Source organism: Psammomys obesus, unplaced genomic scaffold (genome assembly GCF_907164565.1).
Source record: "Psammomys obesus unplaced genomic scaffold, mPsaObe1.curated_primary_1811, whole genome shotgun sequence".
Taxonomy (NCBI): Eukaryota; Metazoa; Chordata; class Mammalia; order Rodentia; family Muridae; genus Psammomys; species Psammomys obesus.
This window is the reverse complement of record NW_026596466.1, coordinates 1205304-1228938: the sequence shown is the minus strand read 5'-3', so window position 1 is coordinate 1228938 and position 23635 is coordinate 1205304. Positions and strand designations below refer to the sequence as shown.

General features: G+C 48.1%; 2 long non-coding RNA genes across 2 annotated transcripts; one reads left to right on the top strand and one right to left on the bottom strand.

Annotated features, from left to right (window-relative positions):
• Positions 1 to 12546: 12546 nt before the first annotated feature.
• Positions 12547 to 17114, bottom strand: LOC129670205 (uncharacterized). Its single transcript, XR_008719139.1, has 4 exons — positions 17073 to 17114; positions 14496 to 14643; positions 13525 to 13682; positions 12547 to 12856 (listed from the first exon to the last, which is right to left on the bottom strand). It is a non-coding gene; the product is annotated as an uncharacterized LOC129670205 (long non-coding RNA).
• Positions 17115 to 17256: 142 nt separating this feature from the next.
• On the top strand, positions 17257 to 23635 carry LOC129670162 (uncharacterized). Its single transcript, XR_008719131.1, has 2 exons — positions 17257 to 17770; positions 22074 to 23635. It is a non-coding gene; the product is annotated as an uncharacterized LOC129670162 (long non-coding RNA).

The window sequence follows — 23635 nt, the reverse complement described above, 5'->3', positions numbered from 1 at the left end:
TCGCGCAAGAGGCGCGGCGCGCAGCTAACGGGCCCGGCAAGCGCGGGAGGGGCCGTCGCCCAAGGGCGGCGGGGCGCGGGCTGGCCTCGCGCGTCAGCAAAGCGCCGGGCGCCGCCGGAGGAGGCGCCGATTGGGCCGACGCCCTGATTGGCGGGGCGCGCTGATTGGCTGGGTGTCCGGCAGCGGGGAGGGGCGGGGCCGCTTCCGCTCTGAGCCCCGGAGCTGCCCTGGCTGGGGCCCTGACGCGGCGGTTCACCTGAGCTTTCCATCCCCCGGCGTTGATGCCTCTCCTGCGCTCGGCCCTACGGATGGTGGCGGGGGCAGGGGGGAACCCTGGGTTCCGCGATCTCCGGCTTTTTACCCACCGGCCATCACCGGGGACCCCCGCTAGCCACACAGAGCAAAGGGACAGCACCCCATCGACGGTTCACCTCCAGCCTTCCTCGGCAGTTTGAGGCAACAAGGGTGGGCTCTTGTGTCCTAGCGTTGCAGTAATACTTCTTGTCAAGAGTAGCTCATCCTCGCTCCCTCTCCTCTGCAGCGCCTGCCTGTGGCATTCACTTAGGACACAGCCGAGAAGTGCACTCACTGCTGACCCCTCACTCCACCCTCCTGACCCCGAGAGCTGGGTCCTGACCACCACCACCCCCCCTTGCATTCTCTCTGGAGCCTGGTCTAACTGGCTCCTCAGGCACTCCACTCTGGTTTCACTTTACTATTGTGGACACGGTTTTTTGTTTTGTTTTAAAAGACAGATCACAGCATGTCATTTCCTCTCTTCAGAACCTTCTCGGGCCAGAAAAGAAGCTAAACAACTTAGCTTGGGTATTAAAAATCCCATGATTCCCAGGCACAGGTGAGTGAGGCAGGAGGATCGGAAGTTCGAACGCAGCCTGTGCTACATAGTGATACTCAGTTTCAAAACAAAACTCCACGTTTCCTTCTCTTATGTGTTCCAGCCACGGCCTGTTCTAACCTTGTAAAATTATTAAGAGGTCAGGAGCCTGTACCTATCCATGCTACCGATTTATTACTGTCCTTGTAGGTTGGCTATAAAATTAACAGTGAGTATTTGGGGGCAAAAAGCCAAAGTACTTTGAAGAAATAAAGAAGAGAAAAGGGAACCCCAGTTGCTCAAATTTCAGCATCGCCTGTAATGATTAACGCAACTTTATTCTTTACAAAGAATGGTTATGGAATTTCACCATTGTAAACCTTTTTAACATTAAGAGATTTGCAAAAGGTGACGTAGCTCATGTCTGTAATTCTAAAATTCAGGGGGCTGAGGCAGAAGGATTGCCATTAGCTCAAGCCAGCCTGGACTACAGGCTGAGATCCTGCCTCAAAAAATTAATATATAATATATTTAGTTATATAACAATATAAATATATTTAGTTATATGTTTTCTACTTAAAAAAAACAGCTAAGAGTGATGGTGCATGTCTATAATCTGGGTCAGCCAAAACTACATAGTGAGACCCTGCCTCAAAGACAACAGATTTGTGAGACTAGAAGTGACATTGGTTGGGCTCAGTACTTTGCCTTTTCCAAATGCCTTTCAGATGGCCAAATCCAAATGCTAAGGAACTGAGGAAATAAATTAGTATTCGACTAAGCTTTATGGTGTGTCAAAATGCTTCCCTTTGAAGTCACAGTCTCCTCCCCTTCCCCCCCCCCCCACCATTTGTCGGGGTTTATTACGAAAAGGGGTCTTGGTATTTGTTTATAAGGGCGATCTCATTCTGTCAGGGGGCTTGACCTCCGAATCCTCTGCCTCAGTCTGCAGGTGCTGGCCTTACAGACGGAAATGAGTGAAGGAGAAAATATGGCCCCAGTGGGTGGGACATTCTCAAATGCCCCTCACCTTTCATTTCATTTTACACAAAGTTCGATGTCCCTTCATTCAGATCACCTTAGCAACTTCAGTAGGAAAACTTTGGAGTATGTGTGTGGGAGAGAGACAGAGTGTGTGCGTGCGTGTATACTCGTGTATGTTGCGACAAGAGGTCAACATCAGGTGGTTTTTCCAGCTGCGACCATATTTGTGTCGTGTGTGCACCCATATGTGTGGGCACACTTGTGGGCGCATGCACATTGGGAAGCCAACTGTTGACTTTGGACGTCTTCCTCAATATTTCCCGTATTTTGTGTATGTAAGTGTGCTTGTATGTACGCAGGTGGACTCACCTGTGTTTGTGTGTGTGTAGGACAGAAGTTAACGTCAGTAGCACTTTTTTTTTTTTTTGAGAGTCTCTCACTGAACCAAGAGATGGCATCCATCGAGCCCTGAGATCCACATGTCCTGTCATCTGTGCTGTGGCCCCTCCCCACTCCCTGGCGCTATGAGGACACTGCAGCAGCTGTGGCTGACACACTGTTCCAGCTGTGGCCACGTCAGGCTCCCTGCACTGGCCCTGGAAAGCAACTCTCCTACAGCAAGGCAGGCCAGAGTGGACGCTAGACACTCTGCAGACACTTCGCCTGGCCAGAAGAATTGCTTCCGTGCAAAACTTGCCAAATATACCCCTCCTGGCTCTGAGGAGGCTATGCCTGATCATTTCTTTTCTGAGGGCAGGCTTTTTTGAGAAGGGTATCATTTGTTCCTGGCCTGCCCCAATCTGGCTCTGTAGATGACTTTGAACCACTGATCCTCCTATACCAGACTCAGGAGAATGGAGCTTACTAGGGTGCACTATCATGCCTGGCGTGTGTGTGTGTGTCGTGCGTACATGTTAGCACATATACGTCATAGGGGCATGCACATGTGTATGTGTGCACGTACATGCCAGAGGAGAACTTTAGGCATCATTAGTCAGATGCCATTGGCGGGTTTTTGGGGGGGTAATTTTTTTTTTTTTTTTTTTTTTTTGGTGTTATTTTTTAAGACAGTGACTTTCACTGGCCTTGAACATGCCAAGAAGGCTAGACCTGGTTTGCCAGAAAGGCACAGGGACTTGTCTGATTTTATCACCCCCGACCTAGGCAAACAAGCCTCGCAGCTGCACATGAGTTCTGACCATCTGTCTCAGATCTTCATGCTTAGAAGATCTTTACTGAAGGATTCATGGGCTGACCAGTGAAATGGATAAGTAGGAAAAGGTTCTTGCTGCAGTCCTCCGGACCTGAGTTCAATTCCTGGGACTAACAAGTGGAAAGAGAGAACTAATTTCCTCCAGTTGTCCTATGATCCCTCCCACAAGCATGCTGCAGTGTATGAGCAGACCCCTAACAGTAAATAAATATAAAAACATTTCAATTAAGGATCCATGTCCTTCTCCACCGTTGTGTTTGTTGGGACATGGTCTCACTCTGTGGCTCAGGCTAGCCTAGAACTGAAAGCAATCCTCCTACCTCAGCCCCCAGAGTGCTGGGTGTGAAAGTAGGAAGAACTAGACAGAACCAACATTTTATACCTTAGGTTTGACATTATCCAAACCAAACCGTGCAGGTTTTGGAAGACTCCCCTCCTTACAGTAGCTGACTCTATGTTGAAAGACAGTCTTATACCAGGAGGATGTCTTTCATTCACAAAGTAAACTAGCTGAGGCTCTATTCACAAAACATCCTTACTCTCCATTCAGTCTCAAATACGTATTTTGCCTCCACTAAGTCATGAAAAACAAGTAACAGCAAACTATTTCTTCACTAAAAGCCAACCAAAATTATTACAATTTGCAGTGCTAACTTGTCTAACTCTGCCTGGGTTACTTTTCTTTAAAACAAAACAAAACAAACCCAAAACCAAACAAACAAACAAAAAACCACCAGTAAAGGTTATTCCCAAGGCTCTCCCATAATTCCATTTACACTGCTGTTGCTGACAGCCCAGACTAGTCCCGGAATAGCCTTTGTTTCCCAGGCTAAAGTCAAAGCTGAGGAGCCTGAGTATTGGGATTGCAAGCCTCTACCACACACTGCTTTTTGTCCTCATTCGGACGCCTTTTCCGGCCTGGGACCCGCCTGACCCTGCCTGGCATGGATTAAACAACCTCTTGGGTGGAGCTGCTGTTGGGCTCCTTCCAGACCTCCTTCCGATCCCCACCTCAGACACCTGCATCCTTAACATACTGCAGGTTTCTGGAAGGGGCCATGGAGGCGCAGGACAGCAGACAAACCACGTGTCCAACTTACCCCAAGAGTCAGAGGAAGTAGTGAAGGAGATGTGAGGAATTCTCAACTGGGGAGGAAACTTGACCCTTATGGTCAGCGACCTTGGGACCTGGTGACCTTGGTCCCTATAGGCTGACCTCACCAATAAAACTCCTAGGAGCAAAGATGAAAGACTGTTAAGAGTTAGCAGGGTGGCTCAGAAATAAAAGTGTTTGCATCAAAACCAGACTCCTCTCTGAGGGACCCAGGTGGGTTTCCATAGTGACAGGAGGGAAATGAGTGCTGACATCCCAAAATGTATAGTGTGCATGCATGTCCACACACCCACACAGGGCAGTAAAAACATTTTAATGAAAGAACTTATTTTGGATTGCCGAATAAATTCATAGAGTGGGAATGTTAGCATAGCGTACATGAAACCATGAGTTCCCTCCCCTCCACAGTATAAAGGGCCCCTGGAGGCCAGGCTTGAAATCTCAACATTCCCAATGTGCACTCAAAAGTCAGAGACAGTGGCACACACCTTTTATCCCAACACTTGGGAGGCAGAGACAGGCAGATCTCTCTGAGTTCCTGGACAGCCAGGGATACGTAGTGAGACCCTTTGTTGAAACAACAACAACAAAGCTGCAGGAAACTAAGAAGTTCAGTGTCATAGTAAGAGACATCTTGGCCATCCTACACGGCTACATGAGAAGATGAAGTGGCATTAAAGGTTCCTCCCTTCCAATACCCGCCCGCCATTTTTATGATGTGTGCATTTGTGAGTGAGAATGAAGCGTACCAAGCCCCCCTCTTGTGTGGCCCTGGCCAGACACATGCTTTGAAGCAGTGTTTCTTGTTCTCTATGTCCTTCAGTTCTTTTCAGTTATCTAGGAAAGGGGCTAAGAGGATATAGGACAAAAGAGAAATCAAACGTCTCACTCACCTCAAAAGGTAGGGGCAGGAACTTAGAAGGCTTGGAGAGGGAACTCCAGTTGGCGAAGGCTGCCAGAAGACTGGACTATAAGGCAGAGGTCTGGAAACCTGATGATGTAGCGCTCTGCTGGCCAGGTGCACCAATGAGCCTCCTAGGCCAAGAGAGAAAGGCTTGTCGTTAAGGAGAGTTCTCAGGGACAAGGCAGATGGCTTACCTAATGAACGCGCTTGCCACCAGCCAAACCATTTGAGTTCCATCTCAGGATCTACACGGTGGGAGGAGTCTGTTCTGACCCTGAAAGTTGTCCTCCACCTTCCTGTGTAAACAGGACCCTGGACACATAGTACCATAGCACAGAATAACTAATAAATGGAGCTAAGATGGTCTAACAAAAGAAAGAATATGAGGAGTGAGGTAGAGTTGGTGGAGTGTTGTCCAAGCTTTCTGCAAGCCATAGGTCCTCTCCCCAATGCCAAACAAAGAGCACAGAGTGGTTAAGGCTTGTGGTTTTAGCACTCCTTGCAGCGGGAATTTGCTTTGTGCATTCTTATTTCTTCCACCCTTCCAAGCCCCTAAGAGTAGATGGGGGCAAGGTTAGCACTAGACTAATTCCTGCTGGTTACAGGCATCGAGTTCCTTAGGGCAAGTTTGATCTTAACTTCTCTTTCTCTTTCTTCTTTCTTTCTTTCTCTTCTTCTGTTTCCTCCTCTACCTCCTCCTTCTTTCTTCTTTCCTTATTCTTCCTTCTTCCTCTCCTTCTCCTTGTTTCTTCTTTGTGCACAACTACTTACACTGCAACCAACAGAATCCAGGCTATAGGGGCTCTAGCATTTATATACCCCTCAAAAGTCCCCAGAATTCCAAACGTCACACAATTGCAGCTAGCAAAAACACACCCCTGCCAGAGCATGAGGCAAATCATAGTCGGCTGCTGCAAAGTGGCCCCATATCCCCACACCTGGGATTAAAACAAAAACATAGTCCCATAATATTTCTGTTTTTTTTTTTTTTAAAGAAAGCAAAATTACAAAATTCTCACTACAACTCCTGAACATGAAAGCAGCTGAATCAGGAGTTCAAAGTCACCTATGATGGTCATGCTACACAGTTAGTGAGACCATGAAAGAGTATAAAAATCTCTCACTCTCTCAGAAGCTCTGCTCGTTCCTCTTTTTAACCTTTTTGTGTGTCTGACGAAGGGTGCAGATGTGTGGCGTGCAGTAGTGGGCACGAGGAGAGTGCAAGATATCTTCCAAGTGTTGGTCCTCACTGTCTACTCTTTAGGTGCACCAGGACCACCATCCCAGGAGTCTCCAGACAGTCTCCTCTGTCTGCATGCTTTCCTGTCAGAGGAGTATGTGGGTACTGATGTCTCCCTCCTGCATGCCAGGCCTTTGCTTGTGTTCTTGGGACTCACAACAGGTCCTAGAGCTTGTTTGACGGCCGCTTAGTGCATCAATATAACTCCGCTGCTGCCCCCATTTCTGACAGTTGAGCTAGCTTGAAAAACCAGCGTTTTCACCTTAACTTCCACCTGACTACTTGAGCTTGAGGAGTGTTGGGATTACCTGCCAAACTGCCCCAGGCTGCTTCGCCCCCGCCCCCATCTTGTCTTATACCGCTTGATCCAATTTAGGGCTCCCTAGGACCAGGCCTGGCAGGAGGAAGCCTCCTCTCTGGGTGGGTCAGTGACTGTATAACCACATTCCTTCCAGGTCTCCCTCAGGTCACCTGCTGAGACTACAGGGTCCTTATCAACCCAGCTCTCACATCTCCATCCACCAGTACACCGCAGGTGTCTAGGGAAGGTGTTGGGGGCAAATAAGACAGAAGACGGGCTGAGTGTCTACTCACCTCAAGAAATAAGGGATGTAACTTGGGAGATGTGGAGAGCTCCGATAGGTGAAGGATGGACAATGCACTTGACCCCGAGGGTCAGAGGTCGTGGGACCCCAAGACCCCGGTTTCTTTGTCTAAGCACACCAGTGAGTCTCCTAGGAGTAAAGATGTGGGTTTGTCGTTAAGAAAGTGTGAGTGGCTGGCAGGATATCACTGCAGATGAAGGCTTTGGCCACCAAGTCTGATGATCAGAGTTTAATCCCTGGTTCCCACACAGTGGAGGGAACTGGCTGACTTAAGTTGCCCTCGATCACCTTGGGAATGCCATGGGAGACTTGTGGCAATAAACACACAGTATACAAGTGAATGGAATTTAGTGTGGAATTCACAAAGAATCAATGGAAAGTTAAAAAAAAAAAAAAAGGCATTTGGACTTGGAGATAAAAACCAGTTGGTAGAGAGCTAGCCAAACATGGATCAAGCCGTGAGCTCCTTCCCCCAGCACTGAATGAAGAAGGGCACATGGTGCTCAGGCCTGCAATCCAAGCTTCCTGATTGTGGAGACAGGTAGAACACAAGTCTAAACTCATTCTCAGGGACATACTGAGCCACTGGCCAACCCACATGGCTACCTAAAACCAAGAAATGCCATCAAAGGCTCTGCCTTAGAATCTGAGGTAGTTCTTCCCTGGGAGGGTGATGTGTGCTACGGTGCTTGTGCAGACACAGGTCATTCGAGAGGAGTTCTTCTTTCTTTTCTTTCTTTCTCTCTCTTTCTTTTTTTGTTTTTCGAGACAGGATTTCTCTGTGTAGCCGTTGCTGTCCTAGACTCATTTTGTAGACCAGGCTGGCCTAGAACTCACAGAGATCGCCTGCCTCTGTCTCCCAAGTGCTGGGACTGAAGCTGTGTGCCATTGCACCAGCTCTGAGTAGTTTTCTTCAGTGTCCACCTTTCTTGAGGTAGGCTCTTTGTCTCTGCGGCATGTGCCAGTCCATCTACCCCCAGAAATTCTAGTTTCCTGCATGTCTGCCATCTTACCACAGGGAAGCTGGGAGTGCAGATGGACGCTACCCACCAGTCCTCCTCAGGCCTTGGGACTCGACCCCAGGTTCATGTTCGTTGGCAGACACGTGTCTGTTAAGCCGTCTCTCCAGCATTCCCTTCCTTAGAGTCCTGTGTTTCCACGGCTGACCCCGACCTCTTCAATCCCCCGTGTGGCCCTGAGTGATGGCATCAGAGGCCCACACCACCACATGCCACACCACATGTTTCGACCCTCCCTCTGGTCCTGTGTCCCTGCAGGTGGTGCTGGCTGGGTAACCCGCCCCCTTCCAGATCTTCCTGTTCCCTGGTGAGGCCCACCTCAGGCATCTGGATCTCTAAGGCACCACCGGTGTCTAAGAAAGGTGCTGGACGGGTATAGGCTAGAAGATAATCCAAGAGCATCTAACTCACCTCAAGAAATAGGGAAAGCCGTGTGGGAGGCTTTTACAATTCTCCAGCAGGGGAGCTCCAAAGGGGTGGGGGGCTGAAAGTGGACTTGACCTCAAGGGTCAGAGGTCCTGGGACCTGATGGCCTAGGTCCCTACTGGCCAACTACTACACCACTGAGCCTCCTGGGAGCAGAGAGGAAGTTTCATCATTAAGAGAAAATCTTAGAGGCCTGCAAGGTATTTTAGCGGCTAAAAGCTCTCACGGGCCCCCAGCTTGACTATGTGAATTTGATCCTCAAGATCCACGGTTTTCTATACCTTGTTGTGTATATAGTATCAGGCGCACACAGCTGTGCACACAGAGAATAAGGAAAGCAGTAAAAATAGATTTAATTAAGGAAATTATATTAAGGGTGGAGACTAACCTCGGTTGGTGGAGTATTAAGCTTATGATACAGGAAGCCAAGGGTTCTCTCCCAATGTTAAATATATAGGGCTCAAATTAGATCAAGCCTATCAGCACTCCTGAAACTGAGGGGAACCAGATCTGGGTTCAATGTTACTCTAGTGACATACTGAAATCCTGGCCATCCTACATGGCTACACGAGACCAAGGAATGCCATTAAACACTCTCCATAAGAATCTGAGGGGCTGGCCAGGCGTAGTGGTGCACACCTTTAATCCCAGCACTCAGCAGGCAGAGGCAGGGGGATGGCTGTGAGTTCGAGGCCAGCCTGGTCTACAAAGCAAGTCCAGGACACCCAGGGCTACACAGAGAAACCCTGTCTTGAAAAAATAGGAATATGAGGGTGGTATGCCATGGAACAGCACATGGTATAAGGACACACGCCATCCTCAGGGGTTGGTTCCCGCTGTCCACCTTTCCTGAGGGAGACTCCTGACCTCTGCTGCACAGACCAGGCTATCTGAATCTACAGGGCCTCCTGGATTCTGTCAGCCTCGTACTGTGGGGGAGCTGGGAGTGCAGGTATGTGCTATATATACTGAGCTTTTCCCTCCTTTCCTGGGACTCAAGCCCATGTTCACACTTGCTGGCAAACACTTTGCCCATTAAGCCAGCTCCCCAATGCCCCTTCTTCTCTGTTTTTGAGAATTCAGGCTAACATGGAACTTCCTGTTTTTCCCAAGGGCACCTCAACCTGATCTCTCCTGCCTGAGTATTCCGATATTCCGGTTCACATAGTGCTTTTGGCCCTCATTATTCTCTTCCACCACCTTACACAATCCGAGAGCCCCTCTCATTCTGTCCTGTTCGAGTGAGGTCCGTCGGGTATAACCATGTCCTTATAGGCCTCCTTCATGTCCACTCCGGTGGCTTTAGAGTCTTTATCATCTCTCCTCTGAGATCTTCATTCTTTTGTTGTGGTTCTTTTGTTTCTGTTAAACAGGGTCTCTCTGTTTAACATAGCCCTGGCTGCCCTGGACTTCCTTTGTTGCCCAGGCTGGCCTTGAACTCACAGAGATCCACCTGCTTTTGACTCCTGAGTGCTGGGCTTAAAGGCGTGCACCACATCTGGCTAATATCTGCATTCTTAATACACTATTGGTTTCTAAGAAAGGTATTGGGAGGATATGGGACAGGACATAGCAGTATGTCGAACTTCCCTCAAGAACTAGGGACGTGATTTGGGAGGCTTGGAGAATCCTCCTCCTGCAGTGGGAGGCTGCTAATGGACCTGACCCCAAGGCTCAGAGTCCTGGGTCCTGCTGATTTAGGAACACCAATGAACCTCCTTGGAACAGAAATGTGAAGCTATTATCAAGAAACTATTTTTGTGTTTGGGAACAGTGAGCTAGCTCAGGAGAGAAAGTCATTTGCCAGAAGTGTAACCACTTAATTAAATGGATCACCCAGATCCCTGAGTCCTGGTGGTGGCAGGAGAGAACGGACACCTACAAATCGCTCTCAGATCTACCTAGGTGAGTCGTGGTGTATGCCTGGGTGCACACAATCAGTGCAATTCAAAACTGTTTTCAAGAAAAGCCATTAGAACTTCGGATAAGTTCAGCTGGTGCAGGGCTAGCCTAGCCCAACACTGCGTGGAGGGCACACAGCAGCCCGGGCCTGCAATCCTAGCTTTCTGAAGGTGACGGCAGCTGGATCGAGTTCAAGAGTCATCTATGGCCACAGAGTGGTTTGTTCGCCACCCTTCATGGCTGGCTATGCAGACTGTGAAGGGCCATTTAAAGGCTCTCCCTCAGACTCTCTGCTCATTCTTCTTCTTTGTGCCTGGACTATGTCTGGGGCTGGGGCGGGGAAGGGATGCTTAGCATGGCAGGAGCGTAGAGGCCACGACTCCCTGGTGCCAGGCCTCATCTTCTGCCTTGTCTTATGCTAAGTCCCTTGTTCTCTGTTGTGTTCGCCACACTAGCTGCACAAACTTCCAGATAGCCTATTTCTGCCCCTCAGCTTTTACATACCTTCTTGGGACTCAAACTCAGAACCAATCCTCAGTGACCCCCTTCACATTTTCCGAGGCCTGGAGAGCCTGGAATATCCTTTCTTTCCCAGGCAACCTTCCACCTGAATATCTCTTCTCTGAGCCTCCTGAATGTGGATTACAGATCCACACCAAGATGTGCTGCTTTTGGCGTTCATTCTTGTCTTCTGCCAATTTATTCAACCTGGGCCTTCCCTGTGACCCTGACCGCCATGGAGCAGCCCCTTCTCTGGGTGGTATCTGTGATGGTATAACCATCTTCCAAGTTTCCCTCAAGTCCCCTGCTGTAAGAACTTGATCATACCATCTCTAACATCTTTGTACAAAGATGTACAAAGGGGGCTGCAGGGACAGAAGATATGCCAAGTATCGGGCACGCCTCAAGAAATAGGGAGAGTAACCTGGGAAGCTTGGAGAAGTCTCCTGAGGGAGGGAATGCCAATAGGTTCAAGAGGGAGAAATGGAGTGGATTTAGAGGGTCAGAGGACCGGGGCCTGAACACTGAAGTCCGTATCAACTGAGAAGACCAAAAAGCTTCCTAAGAGAAATATGCAGGGTTGCCATTAAGAAAAGGTATGGGGAGAGCTGCAGAGATGGCTCAGCAGTTAAGAAGCATGGCTGTTCTTGCAGAAGACCCAGGTTTCATTCTGCGTACCCACAAAGTGGCTCACACCAGCCTGTAACTGGTTTCCAGGGAATCTGATGCCCTCCTCTAAACTCCACAGGGACCAGGCACACAAGTGGTGGACAGATACATGCAGGCAGGCAGAAAATTCTCTCTCCCTCTCTTTCTCTGTGTGTTGTATTGTATGTGTATGTGGAAGAGAGACAGAAAAAAGATACAAACACAAAAACAAAAACACACAATATGCAGTAACAAGCCCATGGTCTGTGTGGAGGCCACAGGACACGCAGCTGCTAGTCCTCACTTCCTGCCTTTCTGGGGTCAGGATCTCAAGTCATCCTCTGCCCAGGGCTGGCTAACTGATCCAGTCACTTCAAGTGGCCTGTCTCTACCTACCATCTCACCATAGGCCTGACAGGAATCCTGACATGTTTGCCTTAACCTTTAAATGTGTCACAGGGTCTTGGGACCCAACTCAGGTCCTCATGCTTGCCGGGCAGGCATCAAGCCATCTCCCCTGAAGTCTCCTTACTCCTGTTCTGAGTGTACAGGGTCCCTGTACCATCGTATATTTCCCAGGATATCAGGGACAACTTAATGTCCCTCTAGAGCCTGCTGAGCCCTGGGATCACATGCCCCCACCGCTGCATGCTTCTGTTCCTTCCCTCTGAGCAGGGTTCCCCTCTGAGCCACCGAGGATGACTAATCGCCTCTCAGGTCGGACACAGGACAATGTGAGCATCTTCCATCTGAGTGTCTCACTCACTTCAGGAGACAGGGGAATGACTTAGGAGGCTTGGAGAAGTCCAGTGGGTATGGGGGGGGCAGTAATGGACTTGACCCAGAGGGTCAGCAGTCCTGGGACCTGATGTCCTAGGTCCCTACTGGCTGCACACACCAATGGGTCTCCTAGGAGCCAAGATGAGGGACCGTCATCAGGAAGGACATTAGGCGTGGGTGAAGGGTGCAGTGGAGAAAGGCTTTTGTTGGTAGCCCAACTGCTGGAGTGAACGATCTACATCCTCAGGACCCGCGCGGGAGGAGAGAACTGAGACCCCAGTTGTCCTCAGGCCCACTCGTATGTGTAATGGTATATAGCTGCTGGGTCCACAACTCACAATCCATGTGATTCAAATCATTTTAATATAAGAAGGCGTAGTGTCATCGGGGAGTAATTTCAGCTGGCAGAGTGCTAGCCTAGCATGCAGGAAGGGAGCCATCAGTTCCCTCCTCGCACCGAGGCACGGGAGCTCAGACCTGTGATCTTGGTACTCCCAAAGGTGGTGACAGTGGACACAGCAGTTTCAGGTCTTCCTTGGTGACACAGTGAGTCCCTGGCCATTCCACATGTTTTCATGAAGCCGTGAGGGACCACTAAGGGCTCTCCCTCAGAATCCTCACTTACTCGGCTTCATGCATGTGTGCTTGCGTTTGTCTTCGCGTGTGTGTCTTCACGCACACTCACCTGTGAACGGGCACAACATGTCCATGCCAGTGCTGGGAGGGCACCAGGCATCATCAGATACGGTCCTACCCTTTCTCCTCTTATTCCACCTTTTCTCTGCCTCACTCTCCCAGCTAGCTGTCCCATGAGCTTCCGGATGTTCAGAGCTCTGCCTCCCAGGTCTCCTCACTCAATGTTGCTGTTTTCTTGGGACACAAGCTCCGATCGCCATGCTTGCTGGCAAGTGCTATACCCATCTCAACCTTCCATTCTCATTACAGAGGGCCCAGGCCAACATCCTGTGTTTCCCAGGCTAATATCTAACTAGTAAGCTAATATCTAAATGGTGAATTTCCATGAGTTTCCTGAGTGTCGGGACATCACGCCCAACACTCAGATTCATGCATTTTACCACACGTTCGTTCTTTGTCTCTCATTAGTGTCCTCCATACCTCCTGACCAAACCAAGTGTTCTTTCCCTGCCCAGCACAGGAATACTCCTTCTATGTGTGAAATTTGTAAGTTTAGAACCCTCTTCCTCCCAGGCCTTCTTGGTTCCCCTGCTGGGGCTGAAAGGTCTTTCCCATCCCACCTCCAACATCTGTAAATGAAGGCCTCTTGCAGGTGTCTAGGAAGGGAGCTGGGGATAGAGGACATGGGACAGATGACAGTCCAGGTATCGTACTCACCTCAGGAAATAGGGGGGTAACTTGGAGGCCTTGTAGAAGTGTCCTCCTTCAGGGGGGCTCCAACGGAAGGAGGGGGCGGTCCTCTCCAATGGGAGGAGGTCAGAGGTCCTAGGACCTGATGGCCTAGTTTCTACTGGCTGAGCACACCCATGAGCCTCCTGGGAGAAAGATGCAGTACTGTCACCAACAAACATATTGGCCCAGCAATATCATCGTCAGTGAATGAAGGCTTTTGCCGACACACCTACCAGTGCTTTCATTCTCAAGACCCTTATGGTGCAAAATGTGTTATTCCCACCCTGTAGGTGCATCCTACACGGCTGCTTTAGAATCTCATCTTATTTTCATAAACTCTGTGCGGTGACAAACGCATGCCAGGTACCAAATGCATGCCAAGTACCTCTAATGGATGCCACAGGACTTGAGCTGGGGTTGGCCCCCACTGACCAGCCTTTCGGAGTCGGAGTCTCTTCTGCAACATGTCACTTAGGCTAGAAGCATACAACTTTCCAGACAGCCTCTCTTTTCTGCTCTCCCACCACAGAGGTGCGGGCCTCTGGGACTCCCTCGGTTTTCGTGTGTTTTGGGTACCCAGACTCTGTTCCTCAAGCTTACTGTGAAATGACTTTATGTGCTTTACACCATCCCTCCAATCTTCCCCATTCCCTTTGTTTGAAAGTGCTATGTGGGAACAGTCTCTCTTTCCCAGGCTGTCCTGGACTTGGGACGTTGCCTGCAGATGCCAAGAGTTAAAATTCTTGACCCACGCTACCACACATTGTTTTTGGACCCCTTTTTTTGATTCAACCTGGAACTTTTCTGCCTGCATGGCAACCCCCTCTTTGAGTAGATCCTGCTGCTGCAAGGATCTTCCACTTTTTGACGTTTCCATCCTTAGTGGACTTGCAGAGGTATGTAGGAAAGGCAGCGCTCGCACCCAGGACACATGTTAATCCAAGTGTGTAACTCACCTCAAGATATAGGTGATGGGAACACAGAAGCTTTGGAGAAATCTACTGCAGGGGAGATCTTCTCGGTGAGGTCCAGTATGGACTTAACCGCAAAGGTCAGAGGTCCTAGGACATTGGTCCCTATTGTCCACACAGACCAACAAGCCTTCTAGGAAAAAGTATTTGAAATTTCATTAAGTATCTTAAATCTGTCCCAATCCCCATTTTTTATTTTAAAAATAATTTTTATAACTTCTGTGTTATGTGTGGACACAAGCCACAGTATATATCTGGAGGTCAGAAGAGAACCTGTAGAGGTTGGTTCTTAAGCTTGGGTCCTAGGAACTCAACTCAGGTGATCAGGCTTGGCAGCGAGCTTCCTTACCCACTGAGCCGTCTCTCTGGTCCTGTTGCCTAGTTTGTATAGTATTTGCTTACTGAGCGTGAAAACTTGGTTTATTCTGTTTCTCTGTCTTGTATGTGTGTCCTGTTCCCATGCATACACTCATTTCCATGCATGTTGTGTAGGACAGAGTAGGACACTGTGTGTCATCCTTCATGGCTTTCCACCTTATTTTTTTTAAGATGCCCTTTTACTAAATCTGAAGCTCGCTATTTTTGTTTTTGTTCCTCTTTGCTTTATTTCCAAGCATGTGTACCCATGCCTGGCTTTCACATTGGCACTGCAGATTTGATCTCATGTTTTCCTGCTTATGCTACAAATGTTCTTAGTCAGTGAACCATTCTCCCAGCTCCTAAACCCTGGTTTTCCTTGCATCACTGAAATACCACGCAGGATCTCTTTTCTTCCCAGCATTCTTGAAGGCGTTCACTGCTGTGTCTGATTTGTAAGGTCATCTTCTGCTCACGTGTTATCAGTTTCCCTTATGTTGTGTAAATCTCGGATGTCATACAGTCCTTACAAGACTGTTTTAGATATTATACTTTTCATTTTATAGCTTCTAGGTTAAGTTAGTAGATCACAATCTGACAATGAGTGTCAGTCTATGTGCCCAGGGAATGGAAGGATTTTCTTGGTTGGTGAAATTACACATATAAAGTACATGTAAGATGGTAGAGGGCCTCTGCTGGTAGCCTGTGCCATTAGGCAGAAATTACTTACCTACGAAAATCTATTTACACATTCCTTACAGTTTTGTATGTTAATCCAGTACTTGGGAGAAGCACACCAGAGGATGAAGATTTCAAGGTTTCTTTCTGTCTGCTGCCAGCCAGCCTACGTTACACGACATCTGCTCTCAAACACACCAACAGAGAAAGGCATCTCTGTGGAGTGGGAGCTGCCAGTCGAGCACAGCCTTACTGTTGACCAGAGGCACTGCCGCATGGAAGCTCGGATGCTCTCAACACTAACGTCACGGTGAGGACACGCCAGCAGCTGCAGACGATGACTGCAAGCATGGCTGAAGATCAAGCTAGACAGCCTGCTCTGGCCTCAGAAAGCACCACTGCTAAACAAGACAGGCTGGAGTAAACTCTAGATGACCTGAAGCCATTTTTTCACCAGGGCCAGAGGAGGATGGTACTCCCCTCCCCCAGATTCCTAGAAGGACTTTGGTACAAACTCAACCCCTCAGTTGCATTATGGACTACGCCATGATGGCTATAATCCCCTTGCAACACATACCCTTTCAGATGTGTAAGTAACCTGTTTGGCTTGGCTTTTTCAGATAGCGTTTCATCTAGCCCAGGATGGCCCTAGCCTGATTGTGTAGTTGATGACCTCTTCCCTGGCCTGTCTTTACTTCCCATGTGTTCAGATCACAAACACTGATACCTCATTTGCTTTGCTAATGTTGAGAGGCAGTAGGCTGCTACCATCCTTTTACAACAATAAGCCCACAAATCTTTTGCTCTATTTAATTTCTGTAATAAATATGGCAGGCTTGAGGCGATAATATGAAGAGTAGAGTATAGGGGTCAGGGCCTAGAACCATAAACTTATGAACTTCAGGGCTTAGTTCTGTCTAGATCATAATATTTTGAACTTTTGAGGTCCAGGTCAACTAGAAAACAACATACCAGTGACTTCTCACCTACTCACCATTTCATTTTTTCGTTTTCTCTTCTCTCCTCTCTTTCCTTCTTTCATCCCTCCCACTTTCTGAAACTAGGTGGAATGTAGCCCAGGCTCTTATGAAATAGGCTATTTCATAAGAATGATATAGAATGATCTGTAACTCTTGACATCCTTGCTTTCACTTCCAAGTGCTGGGATTAATGACAGAGGCCACCATACTAGGCTCCCTTTTCATGATGTCTGAGTAAGACAAAAGAATCAAACCCAGGTGGCTCTTCAATTTATATTACATGGATGTGTAGTGTTCGGGAATTAAGATAGGAGGGCATTCCAGACACAGCGCTTACTTTTGGCCAGAGCAGAATAACTGAAATAAGGTGTCATGGTCAAAGGGGGTTAGGCTCTCTGAAAGCCAGTCTGCAAAGGCAGCAGGAGGTGAGGCCAGAGTCCACGGCCATGCGGTCTAATGAGACCCTTGGTTGCCGCCCCAGAAAACGTCACCACTAAAACCTTCCAGGCAGTTTTCGACCTAGCGGGACCAACCCATTCTTCCCTACCGGAAGTGGAAGAGGGCGGAGCTGGCGGAAGTTCCATCTCCACCAGGAGTAAGAAGCCAATGTGGAACTTCCGCTCGGGGGAGGGGATACGTCCGGTTCTCCGCCCAGCCTAACCCTACGGGTGCCTAGTGGAGCCGGGCGCAGTGCGCCTGCGGACTGTCCCTGCATCCCGCGCGCAGTGGGCGTTACTAACGGACAGCGCCTGCCTCTGGGACCGCAGATACAGTGATGCTTCGGGAACGGTGCACCCTCTTGCCCGTTACCGACTAATCCTGTCCGACTCGGCCCTTGATGATGTTCATGGAGGACCAAGATATGAATATAAGTAGCTGCCGCTGTGGCTCTAGCTAAGGACCGCGCGAAGCGTGTTGGAGGGTGTGCTTCCAGCTCACCTCGAAGTTTAAAAAAACAACAACAGCAAAAAAACCAAAACAAAAAACTATTCGCTGACTTGACGGTTAACCCTGACTTGACAGCAAGGGTAAAATCGATCTGAAGGAAAGAATTGGTGCACGTTAATTTGAACCAAATCTCCTAGGAGCCAGGACTAAAGGATCAGAGCTCACCAAAGGAAATCACAACAGGGGATACGAGTTCCTGAGAAGCTGCTGTAAATACGCCGGTGTATTTAATGCACTTGGGGTCTGCAAGTTAGGTAACATCCAGAGCTCCTTCCCAAATGAAGGACCGTCGCACAGGTTAAGTAAAACTCCATCCTTATTCACCAACGTGTGCGTGAATATAACAAACATTTCTAAACCCTGGCCAAAAATTATATTATTTGAGGACCCACTGTTATCACGTACTTTTGAGATGTCTTGCTGTGAACAGGACGCACATGAGTGCTGTTCCTCGTCTTTGCTTCACACCGCTGCAATTACAGGGCGGAGACACCATGCCCAGTCTCCTCTATTATTTATTTATTTATAGGCTGGGTGTCCGTTAGCCCGGCTAGCCTTAAACTTGGGAGGTACCTGGGGTTTGCCTTTGAACCCTTCTTTCATATGTACTAGGAGAACAGCATTATGCCAACTAGGTGTTCATGTTAGAGCTTTGCCAGAAGATTTGTGTAGTTACATGAAAAGTTTATGGTTTTGGCTTAATATATCCTTTGCCTCTTGTACTGCCATTGAAAGGCAATCCTTTCAAAGCTGAAAGGATTGAAATTGGAGCAGCCCTCTCATACTGGCAGTTAACTGTGGAAAATGACATGTGAGGTGTCTTAGTTGACCCAAGGAATAGCAAGAGTAAGTTTCAGTGAGGATCCTTAAGTTATTTACCTTTGAGGAATTAAGAAGGCAAGCCAGGTGTGGTGGTACACTCCTTTAATCCCAGCTCTTGGGAGACAGACAGAAGGATCACTGACTTAAGAGGCCAGTCTGGACCATACTGTGTGTTCTAGACCAGCCTACGCTATGAAGTGATAGCTTGTGCCAGGAAACCGAAAGGAGTAGAAGTGTGGGGGGTGTGGCTTAGTGGTCCACTGCTTGTCTAGGTTAGGCAAGGCTCTGGCTGCACCCCCAGCATCACCAAATCTAAAAAAGGAAGAGAGCAAAAGTAGGTATGCTCACCTGCCAAGTCAAGCTGAACCCAAGCTAACTGTCACTATGTAGGTAAGGCTCTACCCAGTGAGGGTTCTAATGCCAATGACATCACAAGTGTTGCTTGGTAGCAAGTAAACAAAAATTTTACTGACCAGTCCCCTCCCCAACATGATGCTTAAGATATGGTTTAACTTGTTTGTTTATTCTTCCTGTGTCACAAATTACCCATAACATATTTATTTACTCAGGGTCTCCGAAATTCAGTGTGATTTTTTTTTCCCCTTGCCTTAAAAGAGAGATGAGAGGGACAAGATACCTACCATGGTATCTTTTGAACTCAAAGTCATGTAGTATTCACTGTGTAACAGGGATCACAGAGACCAGTGTCAACAGGAAGAGGGAACTTGGCAAGAGTGTGACACCTGGAAGTGACTATTGGTAGGCAGAATCTTGAAGGCTAGCTACTGCCATTTCCCAAACTCTGATTGGAAACCACACCCACCCCTCTCCCTCAGGCTGGCAGGGCTCACACCTCCAGTGATCCTCCTACCTCTGCCTCCCTAGTCTGTATGTCCCAACATACCCACCATGCCTGATCCTCTTAATTTGTAGAGGCCACTTATCATGTAGCCCAGCTGGCCTCAGTGTTGCTGTGTAGCCCTTGGGGACCTCAAACAGGGCAGTCCCCTACCTTTACCTCCCAAGTGCATTTATTCAAGGATGTGCCATTAGGCAGAGCTAGGTACATTTTAGCCAGGCTTTGCCAAAAGCCTGCCACCTGGCAGTTTTGTGGCCCTAAATTAAGACAAACAATCCTCATAACAATGTGTTTGCCTCTGTGCTAACTAACACTGAGACCTCAAAGCTGACGGGATTGATAGGTAACTATGGAAATCACCATGTAAGATGTCTTAATGACCCAAGGAATAGCAAGAGTTACTGCAAAGTGCCCAGAACTGTTAAAGAAATGAAAGAATGTGAGGCATTAAAATATTGGGTCCTGATGTTAAAACAAAACAAAACAAACAAACAAACAAAAAAAAACACCTTAATTTCTTTACTATCAAATAAGCAAAATCACTATATGATACCTTATATATTTACATATGTTTATTGGCCCTAACTCCCTGAATAAATATGGTTTTACGACTGATAGTACCTATGCATAGCAGTTAGTGACCATATTTAAATATCCAAGCTCTCATGGTGGTTAGTAATAGTAGCTATTTGAGTTTTCTTTTGGAACTACTGACTTGTAGTAATTTAGAGAGCTGACCTTGTGCTAGAGGCCAAAGCCAGGGCCTCGTGCATGCTAGGCAAGTCCTGCACCACCCAGTCACATCTCTAGCCCGAGAGGGCTGATCCCCAGGCTACAGGGCTGTAGGCAGAAGGACCCGTATGAGGGTATGTGTTGTTGAGGATTTAGAGGGGACTGCAGACACTCTGTAAACAAAACGTGGATACGTACAGAATGCTGACTGTCATTGCTTTAGAGTTTGTCCTCACTGTGCTGTGAAGGAAATCTACATTGTGGTTATGTTGGGGGTGGACAAGGTGGGCATTAGCCAGTTCCTGTGGCCAAGTTACTTATTCACGTAGATTTCAGTGGAGACCGGGGACTCCTGGATGTTAGGCAGTCTACTAAGCTCTCCCCATAGCCTTTCAATGCAGTTTTAATTCACATTTCTTTGATGGCTAATGATGTTTAATACTTTTCAAGTTTATTTGCTGTATGTATCTTTTCAGAACTGGCTGTTCATGTCACTCATACATTCATTGATTGTGTTTGGATTAATTGTATATATTGTAGCTCTGGATCCCAGGTCAGATGTATAGTCCACAAAGATCCCTCCCCACCCCCCATTCTTCAGGCTGGGTCTACAATCAGTTGTTGCTTTTGGTGGTAGATGTCTTTTAGTTTTATGGAATCCTGTTAGTTGTAAGCAGCATTTCTTAGTTATTGAAGTTCTTTTCGGAAAGTCCTTGCCTATGTCTTACAGTGTGTGTCCTACTTGTTAAGAGTTTCAGAGTTTATCTTTCATGAGGCTCTTGGGTTGACTTTTGAGTTGGCTTTATACAGGGAGAGAAGCTGTAGTTCTAGTTTCACTTGTCTGCGTGTTTTCCCAACACTGTCAAAAGAGACCATCTTTTCTCCAGTGTGTTTTTAGGCACCTTCATCAAAACTCGGGCAACTGACCATGTAGGCTTGTGCCTGGGTCTCTATTCTAGTCTATTAGCTAAGTGTTTGTTTTGGGCAGGCGCCATGCTGTTTTGCTACTGTGGCTTAGTAAGAGATCTTGAAATATGGCCGTACCTCCAGCACTGTACTTTTTGCTCAGGATTATCGTGGTATGTAGGGTGATTCTGTGTTTCTGTGTTGATAGTCCCTGCCAGCCTGGAACTTGCTGTGTAGGCAAGGAGGACTTTGAGCTCCCTATGCCCCAGCTCCTAGCTCCCGAGGGCTATGATGTCAGGATGTGTCACTGTATCTGGATTATGGGGTGCTGGAGACTGAAGCCAGGGTTTCCTGTATACTGGTTAAGCACGCTTCCAACTAAGCCACATCCCTGGCATTCTGTGTTTGAGACAGGGTCTCATAGTGTAGACAAGGTTAGCCTGGGATTTCCCTTCTTAGCTGCAGCTGGTCTTGCACTCAGCAATCCTCATGCTCGAGCCTCCTAAAGGTACCACATTTGACTTTTTTTTTTTTTTTTTGAGACATGGTTTCTCTGTGTAGCCTTGACTATCCTGGACTCCCTTTGTAGACTAGGCTGGCCTCAAATTTACAGAGATCCTCCTGCCTCTGCCTCCCTGAGTGCTGGGATTACAGGCATGCGCCACTGTAACCAGCTCATATTTGACTTTTTTAATGAAAATTTTTTAGAGATGGTGTCTTATGTTGCTCAGGCTACTTTCAAATCCCTGAGCTCAAGTGATCCTCCTGCCTCAGTCGCCTGAGTACCTGGGTCTACAGGACAATGGTACCTTAGCTTTTTCAGGTGAAGTGACAGCTGGAAAGAATCCTCCTCAGTTGGGTTTGTCCCTGTGCTTGCTCCTCTAGCCTCTTTCTGTGCTATTTCTGCATATTAGTTAATTACAGGCAAGGGGCATGGTGGTGATAGCCTTGGAAACAGAGTCTCATCTCTAGCCCAGAGTGGCCTCAAACTTGAAATCCTAGCTTGATGTGGTACCTCACCTCTGAAATCTCAGCACTTAGGAGGCTGAGGCAGAAGGATTTCCTTACACTTGAGGCCACAGCCTATGGCTGACACAGTCCAGGCTTGGCTAAGACTATGAGACATGACCTCAAAATAACAGAGAGACAAAACAACAGAAAACAAGTGAAGGGGTCCTCACTGAGCCTTCCACAGTAGTGTAGGCAAACACTGAACTGCACGCCTGCTAACTTTTGTTAACAAATTTCTCCCCCTCCCTTTTGTGTTTTTGGTTTTTTTAGGTCTTCGTGGATGACCTGAGACTACCAAATCAACCAGCCTGGCTTTGGACTCATGGGCAGGCATATTGTCACAGCTTCCAGAGTGCTGGGATTATAGGCATGTGCCACCATGCACAGCTCTGTATTTTTTTTATTTTTTATTTTGAGATGGGGGTCTCACTTTGTAACCCAGCTGAGTTGCAGCAATTCTCCTGTCCTGGCGTCCAGAGTGCTGAGTTTTCAGGTGTCTATGGCCACACCCAACTTACTTTCTGTATCTTAGGATGTTTTGATATTTCCCAAAGCTTTGAAGGCTTGGGGGAGGCTGATGCTTTTCGGGTAGTCATTGTTTGGGGCCACAAAGCGCTCTCTACCAGGGGCGTGGCCATCCTGAACAAACCAAGCAATCCTGAGTCTGTATTCCCAACAACTTCTTAATTGAAGTTTCATACTCAAGCCAGCTTTTTTCTCCCCTAATTGACCCAATGCCAGATATCAGGCCACTGGCCACAACTCCTGTACCCAACCCCATGGAACTATTCCAATTCGCCAATGCTGAGCACCTTGCTGGACCCAGGTTTGCTTTTCCCTCAGAAATGCCAGAAAAGGGACTTCCTCAGACTTCCCCCACATTCTACTTCTTTGTTTTAAGAGCCCGGTGACTCTGCAACTTTCCACGTAGCCTACTTACCTTGAACGCGTGACTCTCCTGCATCAGGCTCCTGAGTGCTGAGACTGCTCTCGCACATCTGCAGAGTGAGCTTTCTCCCGCCAACCTGTGTCCTGCTGCTTCGTGCAGACTTGCTGCTTACCCCTGGCCCTGCCTAGCCACGGGGCACCGCCCTCTCTGGGTGGGATCTGTGACTGTAGAACCATCTTCCTTCCAAGTTCCCTTTACCATCCCACCTTCAACATCTGCATCCTTAATAAGTACAGGTGTCTAGGAAAGGGGTTGTGAGGACATAGGACAGATGATAAGCCAAATGTCTTAACTCACCTTGAGAAATAGATGAAAGAAACTCGGAGACTATTGGGAATTCTCCTCTTTTAGTGGAGATCCTCTTGGTAGGGGTCTGTCAACAGACTGGACCACAGGAGTCAGGTCCTGGGATGATGACTTGGTCACACTCTGTTGCACCAATAAGCCTCCTAGAAACAAAGAGGGGAGGGGTTGTCATTAAGAAGGGATACTAGGGGCCAGAAGGATGGCTCAGTGGGTATGCCCTGATGACCCAAGTTCTATCTCCAAAACTCACATTTTAGAACAAGCTGTCCTCTGATCTCCACATGTGCACTGAGGCCTACATGCCCACACACATACAGGAAATGAATGTGAAAGAACATTTATAGGAGGGCATTAGGACTGAGGAACAAGCACAGCTGGCGGAGCCCCGCCCTGGTATGCGGGAAGCTTCTCCTGCCGAACCACGAACCACGTAGAGGGAGCTGGTAGCTCAGCCCTGTGTGCCTGCACACCCCCGTCAGGAGTTCTCTGGGGACATAGTGAGTTCTTTGCTCTCTATCTTGCATGGCTCTCCATTTCACAGAGACCATAAAATGCCATTAAAGGCTCTCGCTCAGAA